The sequence below is a fragment of the Camellia sinensis genome, chromosome 8, assembly GCF_055761805.1.
Source record: "Camellia sinensis isolate YWXY chromosome 8, ASM5576180v1, whole genome shotgun sequence".
Lineage (NCBI taxonomy): Eukaryota > Viridiplantae > Streptophyta > Magnoliopsida > Ericales > Theaceae > Camellia > Camellia sinensis.
The window spans coordinates 12439712-12448767 of record NC_138968.1 but is presented as its reverse complement, the minus strand read 5'-3'; the positions used below and the strand labels follow the sequence as shown (position 1 = coordinate 12448767).

At 38.4% G+C, this 9056-nt stretch overlaps 1 pseudogene; it reads left to right on the top strand.

The window, feature by feature from the left end:
* Nucleotides 1-1592: 1592 nt before the first annotated feature.
* Nucleotides 1593-7969, top strand: LOC145797556 (uncharacterized; annotated as a pseudogene).
* The last annotated feature ends 1087 nt before the right edge of the window (nt 7970-9056 follow it).

Sequence of the window (9056 nt, the reverse complement as noted above, 5' to 3'; positions counted from 1 at the left end):
ACCCAGTCATCCGGGTGGCCGTCCGGCAGGTTGACCTGTAAACACAAGTTCGGGCCATTCGAGGCAGCTCAATTTGAGCTACCAAAGATTTCTGTAAAAGGGATGACAGTGTAATATCAGAAGAATATAGGAGGTGTAATGGAGACAAGTGGCAACGTAGTACTGAAGTCTGTAAACGGCGTGGCACAGATGCTTCTAAGGCTCAAGTTTTGATTTGGCATGTGTTGGATGATGCCGGGCCCACTTGGGAACTAGAATAAATTAATTTGAGTCTTTCCTCTATTTATATTTTTGTTTTAGGGTCAAGGGTATTTTTTGTAATTTGTAGAATTTCTGGAGTGGGTCTCAGTAAAGGGTCATTCGGTTGACCCATGGGTCTTGGTATTGGTTTAATATGTTTATGAGTCTTATTTGATATTAAACAAGTTTTAGAAGTCAAAAATTTTGTAGTAGTTTTAGTAGTTTCCTATTTTGATCCTAGTTGGTTAAGGAAGTCTTCTAGTCGTATATAAAGCAATCTATTGCTTCTAATAAAATAACCAATCAAAATTCATATAATTTTCAGAGCTATGAGCCTCTTTAGGGTTTGTGTGATGCAACTCAACCCTAGGTGTAATGCCTAAGGGATTCTAGGAGTGAGTCCTAAGCTTCTTCATCTTTTCTCTTTTCCTATTGCCTCTGTTCACGGATTACCACTTCCAACCCGTAACAGTTAGCTTAAACTTGCTTCAAACTTGCGTGTGTTGCATCAGTTTTGGTACCAGAGCAAATTGATCCTTTGGCAACTAGAAGTGGTCGAAGTTTCAGGGGCAAACTCACGGACAAACGGCGAGATGATTTTCTACACATGATCATGGAGAGAGTTGATGCATTGGAAGCAAAAATATTTGAGAGTGAAGCCTCCAATCCTTAGAAAAGTAAAAGTGCTGCGAATGGTTTTGAATCTTCCTCAGCTAGTAGGGCAAAACCACATGGAAAGGGTGTTGAGGAAGAAACTGAAATAGACGATTCTGGTACTTTGCCACAGGATATGGCTAACCCTAACGCATTGCGTCCCTTTGAGAGGCTACACCCTTCTCTTTTGGATATAGCCAATGAAGTTGTTGAGCTTGGAAGGTATGAGAAGCAAGATCCATATGATACTGCTGGAGATATAACAAAGAAAATACTTGTTGACGTTCCAGATTTTGATTGTAGGATTGACCCTCAAGTTTTTTTGAATTAGCTTACTGCATTGGAGAGGTACTTTGACTGGTTCGATATGTTAGATGATCAGAAAGTTCAACTTGCTGTAATGAAGCTTATAGGTCAAGCCCAAATTTGGTGGTCTAGGGTGGAACATGAACTCCGGATTGCAAGACCCATTATTAATTGGGAGGAGATGAAACAGCGAATAAAACAAAAGTACTTGCCATATGACTATCAAGATGAACCCTTTGATTGGCTGACTAATCTCAGACAAGGAAACTTGACAGTGGTTGAGTACATGAATAAATTTGAGAAGCTAAAGATTCGATATAGGGGTGTTGAAGATCCACGTCAAACTCTTTCTCGATTCAAATCGGGGTTTAAGAGATGAAATTTGCAACGCCATGGTGACTCATCAGGTCTTTACCATCGATGATGCGTTTCAGTTGGTATTTAAAATTGAGAAGAATATGAAACAATCCCTCAACAAGAAATTTACTTATCAAGCTAGGGAGGCAGCCCTTCGTAAACTGAGCGATCATGGCAGATCTGTTAGACCAGTGCCTACACAATAAGGATTTAAAGGCAATACTGCTGCAGATTTCAAGAATAAAGTTTCCTTAAGTGATGATCGGAAGGACAAGAATGATGATTGTTTTAAGTGTGGTATAAAGGGTCACATGGCATGGCAATGCCCTAAAGAAATTTACTTCTTGATGTTGAAATAGAGGAACCACTAGAGGTTGACGAGGCTGATGCGTTTTTAAATGAAATTGGAAAGCTTAATACTAATGATTTGGAAGAGAACGAAGAAGATATGTCATTCCTCTCTGTTGTGAGGAGAATTCTTGCAGCGCTAAAACAAGAAACAGAAGACTGGAAATGTACAGCAATCTTTCAAACATTGGTTCGTTGTGGGACAAAAGCTCGCAAGCTAATTATAGATGGAGGCAGCAACATGAATGTGGTGTCCGAAGCTACAGTACAACGGCTGAAGCTACCAACAGAACCACATCCTCAGCCGTACAAGGTAGCTTGGATAAACAACACTTCTATTCCAGTGACGAGATTAACTCACGAACATTATAGTGATTCTATTTGGTGTGATGTTATTCCAATGACTATTACACATATTCTTCTTGGTCGTCCATGGTTATACAATCGAGTTGTACAACATGATAGGAAAGAAAACACATACTCTTTCAAATTTAATGGTGCTGATATCATCTTGAAGCCCTTGAGTAGAGAAGCTATGGCAAAGCATCAAGAGAGAAGAGCACAAACGGTTGATGAGAGCCAGACCAAGATTCACAAGGCTGCCACAAATCAAAACAAGTCTCAAAATCATGTAGAAAATCAAAGCAAGTCATTACATATTCTTACAAGGAAGCAATTTGGGAAAGAAAGCAAAGAAAGTGGAGTCCTATATGCTGTAGTGGTCAAAGAGGCTCAAAATCCAGCAACTACAACAGCCCAAACTATTTACCCAGAAGTTCAGAAATTATTGGCTAATTTTTCTGATGTTGCACCAGAGGAACTACCGAATGAGTTGCCACCTATGCGTGATGTGCAACATGCTATAGAGCTAGTTCCAGGTTCTCAATTGCCTAATCTACTAGCATATCATATGAATCCAATTGAACATGTTGAACTTAAGAGGCAAGTTGAAGAGTTGTTGTTGAAAGGGTTTATTCGTGAAAGTAAAAGTCCATGCGCCGTCCCAGCTTTGCTCACACCAAAGAAGGATGGTAGTTGGTGAATGTGTGTTGATAGCCGTGCCATCAACAAAATAACCGTCAAATATAGATTCCCAATACCCAGACTTGATGACATGTTCGATATGATGGCTGGTTCTAAAATTTTCTCAAAGATAGATTTAAAAAGTGGCTACCACCAAGTTTGTATACAACCTGGGGATGAATGGAAAACAGCTTTTAAAACTAAAGACAGCTTGTATGAGTGGCTGGTTATGACTTTCGGACTCTCTAATGCTCCCAATACTTTCATGCGAGTTATGACACAAGTACTCCAACCCTTCATTGGACACTTTCTTGTTGTTTACTTTGATGACATACTTAATTACAACAAGCATAAAGAGGAGCACGTTCAACACTTGGCGCAATTACTGAGAGTTCTTCGTCGTGAGAAGCTTTATGTAAACTTAAAGAAGTGTTTCTTTATGAATTCAAGTGTTGTGTTTCTAGGCTTTATTGTCTCTGCACAAGGGGTAGAAGCTGATCCAAGCAAGGTGAAAGCTATTCAAAACTGGCCATTGCCTACCACAATAAATGAAGTCCGGAGTTTCCATGGTTTGACTACATTCTACCGAAGGTTTATTAAAGGTTTCAGCAGTATAGTGGCCCCCATAACAGATTGCATGAAGAAAGGACAATTTACTTGGTCAAGTGTAGTAACCAAAGCTTTTGAAGAAGTGAAGAAACGAATGACTGAAGCACCAATACTTCGGCTACCAGATTTTTCTAAAGTATTTAAAGTTGCTTGTAATGCTTCTAATGTGGGTATTGGAGGGGTTCTTAGTCAAGAAGAACATCCTGTTGCTTATTTTAGTGAGAAGTTAAATAAAGCTAAGCAATAGTATTCCACTTATGACAAGGAGTTTATGTTGTGGTTCAGGCACTTCGCTATTGGCATCATTATCTCGTGTTTCAAGAATTTGTTTTATATTCAGACCATGAGCCACTCAAATATATCAATTCTCAAAAGAAATTGAATCATCGACATGGTAAGTGGGCTTCCTTCTTGCAGTAATATTCTTTTGTCCTCAAACATAAAGCTGGTATTGAGAATAAAGCAGCCGATGCTCTTAGCAGAGTAGTGTATATCCTTACTTCTACGGCTGTCCAAGTTGTTGGCTTTGATTTGCTCAAGCGAAACTACCCAACCTACAAGGATTTTCGTATCATTTATAGCAGTTTGTTGGCAGGACAACATGCCGCTTATGTGAACTTTTCTATACATGACGGATATCTCTTCAAGGGAACTTGTCTTTGTTTGCCTAATACATCATTGCGAGAACAAGTGATATGGGAATTACATGACAGTGGAGCAGCAGGTCACTTTGGTTGTGATAAAACTATTGCGATGGTAAGGATCATTTTTATTGGCCTAGTCTAAAGAGGGATGTTGCCAAAATTGTTTCTCAATGTCGTACTTGTCAACTAGCCAAAGGACAAAAGCACAATATAGGCCTTTACATGCCTCTACCTATACCCCATGAACCTTGGCAAGACCTCAGCATGGACTTTGTCCTTGGTTTGCCAAAAACACTAAGATGTCATGATTCTGTTTATGTAGTGGTCGACCAATTTTCAAATATGGCGCACTTTATTCCTTGTTCCAGGACATCGGATGCTGTACATATTGCCAAAATCTTCTTTAAAGAGGTAGTTCGGCTACATGGTGTTCCTAAAACCATTGTTTTGGACCGTGATGTGAAGTTCACAAGCTACTTTTGGCGCACTTTATGGAAATTGCTGAATACAAAGCTAAAAAATTTTCTCCACTTTTCACCCTCAAACTGATGGCCAAATGGAAGTTATAAACCGTAGCTTAGGAAACCTTCTTCGATCCCTAGTTGGTGATCATGTTTCAAACTGGGATCAGATTCTTCCTATTGCTGAATTTGCATACAATAGCTCGGTGAACCGGTCGACTAGTTGCAATCCTTTTGAGATTGTTACAGGTATCCTACCTAGGAAACCAATAGACTTGGTTCCTTTACCTATCGAAGCTCGTCCAAGTGCTGAAGCTGATGCCTTTGTCAAGCATATTCGGGATATACATGAAGATGTTCGCAGGAAGATTGCTACAAGCAACCAAAACTACAAAGCATATGCAGATTTGCTGTCACGACCCAAACCCGCCCCTATGGGTTTAGCACCGTAACCGGCCAGTAATCCGAGATTACCGAAGGCCTGCTTAATAGTAAGACAGTAAAACAGAGTACAGGGGCCTGGCGGAAGCCAATACAGTAAATAAACAATGTCCAATGAGTCGTGACAGTCTGTATGCCAAAAAGACTTTTCATATATATATATATACACAGTGCAAAACAGTATGTACAACATTTATAATCATCCAGATCAGGGACCTAATCCCTATTAAACAGTACAGTAACAGTCTATACAGTCTACAAAACAGTTACAGAGACAGACGGGGGAAAATTAAAACACCCCTAAGCCATAGCTTGACAGGCTCGGAACCTCGCAGTGAGGCACAGTGGTTGGCTTGACAAAACTGGAGTTTACCCCGACGTTTCTAGCCACGGTCTGGTGTCTGTACACCTACATATATATATGAGCAGTGAGCTAAAGCCCAGTGAATAACATAATGCGTAAAAAGGTTTAGAATGAATGTCCTTACAATAATGAAAACAGTTCATTAAATCAGTATTTCAGTCGTTCAGTCGGTACAGTCATATGTGGTACATCCATTAGCATAAGTACAGTAAACAGTAGGTCCTGAAAGACCGAGGACATACATTCATTCTATTAACAGTATCAATTCAGAAACAGTACAGTTCAATTTTTCAGAAGATAATCATTTTTCAACATATCTTTACACAGTTGTTACTCACAGAGTTCTGGGCTACAGTTAGGCTAGAGCGCGTCCCCAGTCGCCAACCCTACACAGTTTACAGATTGAACACACACTAAGCTACACAGTTGGGAAAGATAATAACTTAATCCCTATCTTGACTCGGTGTGATTCTACATCTATATCCTCATTAAGATGCCTTAAACTAGGCCTAAGAATGCCTAGGATGAAATGAGGATGCAAAGATGCACTTTAAAAGCATTTTCAGAAAATAGGGGTCCCGCTCGAGCGTAGGTTAATTCGCTCGAGCGGACATGCAGACAAATATTTCCGCTCGAGCGCAGACTTACCCGCTCGAGCGTAATGCAAAACAGTCAAAAGTGCTGGATAGGTGAAATTCACGCTCGATTGGGCGCTCGACACCCGCTCGAGCGTAATACACAAGGTCCCGCTCGAGCGTAAATTACCCCACTCGAGTTGACTCAAAAACAGAACAAAATGCTAGGAGCACGATTTCCACGCTCGAGCGCCAGTCACCTCGCTCGAGCGTGAGTTCAAAATCTGGAATTCCCAGATTCGAACCTCAAGCTCAAAACCAAGTTTCAAACACCAAATTTCGATCCTCTTGGGCTCATTTTCTGGAAAACACTTCAAAACTCATAGTTTAACAGGATTCAAAGCTCAATTTGTAAAATCAAAGCCCAAAGGAAGATCAATTAAACTCATTTTCAAACCAAGTTTCAAGAACACACTCCAAGCATGACATGCATGAGTTAAAACTACTTCAAAGCTTCAATGCTAGTTCCAATGAGCCAATTGTTCCAAAAACAAGATGAAAACATAGACTTAACATAACTATGAGCATGCATGTGACAATTTTCCATGGAATCAACTCAAAATTCAATAATATAGGCATGTATGCATGAATTAAGCTATAATTCAACAATTAAGAGCCATAACTTGGCTCTAGACTTCAACTTGCTCTAAAACCATGCAAGAATCAATTGAATTCACAAACAAGAGGGTAGTTACACTACCTTAGGACTTGTAGTTCAAGAATGGAAGCACAATTTTGAAAACAACCTTCAATTCCTTTAAGTTTCTAAGCAAATCAACAAGGACAAATCAACTCTCTCACTTTCTCTCTCTCTAGTTCGGTGGTGGTGAGGAAATGAGCTGATGAAACGTTTGTTTGAGTGTATAAAGGCTCAAATATGTTTAGCCTACATGGCCCACTAACAATGGCATTATTGTGAATAAGCCTAACAATGCTATTCAACCTTAATTAATCTAATTTAATCATACCTAATTAGTTTTCAGATAATTACACCATAAAATCACATAAATTATGATAATCGTAAAACACTAATCGATCTCTGGTTCAGCCGCCGATAAGGCCTTCAATTTACAATTTAAACATAAAAACATAAATAGATAATCAAACAGTCAAACAGATAGATAATGCATTTAAACAGATACAGTCAATCAATCAGTTTCAGATTTCAGTTAGTCAGTTCAGTATTTCAATCAGTTCAATTATTTATCATAATCAGCCTCAGTTTAGCAATAATCGGTAGTTTATCGGTGAATAGTGGTGAGGGTTGTTACATTTGCATAGGAGGTTCGTAGAATTTCAGGAAGGTAACATGGTTATGGTGCAAATTCGACCTGAAGGTATCCAAAGGGTGTTTACAAGAAGCTCCATTCAAAGAGTGTTGGGCCTTTCAAAATTATGAAGCAAATAAGCTCTAATGCTTATGTCCTTGACCTCCCTAAAGACATGGGCATCAGTAATGTCTTCAACATTGAGGACTTAACTCTCTACACTGGCCACAGTGTTGTTTCTCTCCCGAATGCTCCAGATGCTCATCTCCCACCACCACCATGTTTGCACGACAAAATTGAAGATGTTATTGATCACCAATGGGTTTCTACTCGAGGAGGTGGCTATCAAAAATATCTTATTAAATGGAGCGGACGTCCACTTTCAGATTGTACTTGGCTCACTGATGATGAGTTTTGTCGCCTTGACCATGATCTTTATGAACAGTTCCACGCTTTTAACTCGCCAGGGTCGAGTCTTCTCAAACCGGGGAGAGATGATGGAGACAAGTGGCAGCGTAGTACTAAAGTCTATAAACTGCGTGGCATAGATGCTTCTAAGGCTCAAGTTTTGATTTGGCATGTGTTGGATGATGCCGGGCCCACTTGGGAACTAGAATAAATTAATTTGAGTCTTTCCTCTATTTATATTTATGTTTTAGGGTCAAGGGTATTTTTGTAATTTGTAGAATTTCTGGAGTGGGTCTCAATAAAGGGTCATTCGGTTGACCATGGGTCTTGGTCTTGGTATTGGTTTAATATGTTTATGAGTCTTATTTGATATTAAATAAGTTTTAGAAGTCAAAAATTTTGTAATAGTTTAAGTAGTTTCCTATTTTGGTCCTAGTTGATCAAGGAAGTAGTTTCCTATTTTGGTCCTAGTTGGTTAAGGAAGTCTTCTAGTCCTATATAAAGCAATCTATTGCTTCTAATAAAATAATCAATCAGAATTTATATAATTTTCAAAGCTATGAGCCTCTTTAAGGTTTGTGTGATGCAACCCAACCCTAGGTGTGATACCTAAGGGATTCTAAGAGTGATTCCTAGTCTTTTTCATCTTTTCTCTTTTCCTATTTCCTTTATTCACAGATTACCACTTCCAGCCCATAACAGTTAGCTTAAACTTGCCTCAAACTTGCGTGTGCTGCATCAGGGTGTCACTATAAATTACCCAACAACATATTACAAATGGAATTATCAATTCAATATTGTGAGAGACTAGTCAACCTATTGAAAAGCTAGGGAATGACCATTCAATTTCATTCCATTAAATTATAGTATTAGTAGTTTAAAAATTAAAATTAAAAAATATATATATTTGAAGTGGTGAATTATTTAAGTTTTGTCAAATGAATGGATTATTTATAGAATATTGTTGATTATACCGGTTACAACTTACAATTGCCCTTGGAGAAAAAAAAAATTAACTAAAGTTGATCAAATTTTACATTCAATTACCAAAGTCAATAATAATAATAATAATAATAATAATAATAATAATAATAATAATAATAATGTTACCCATAAAAAATGTCTAAAATCTATCTCAATTATTATAATTTATGTCAACTATAAAATCATATGAAATTGCTCAAGAAATACAATATTATAATAACCTAAGAAGCATGGACACTGACATGTGACACGATACGGATGCGACACGGACACGCTGACAAGCTAATTTTCAAAAAATACAGGATACAACACGT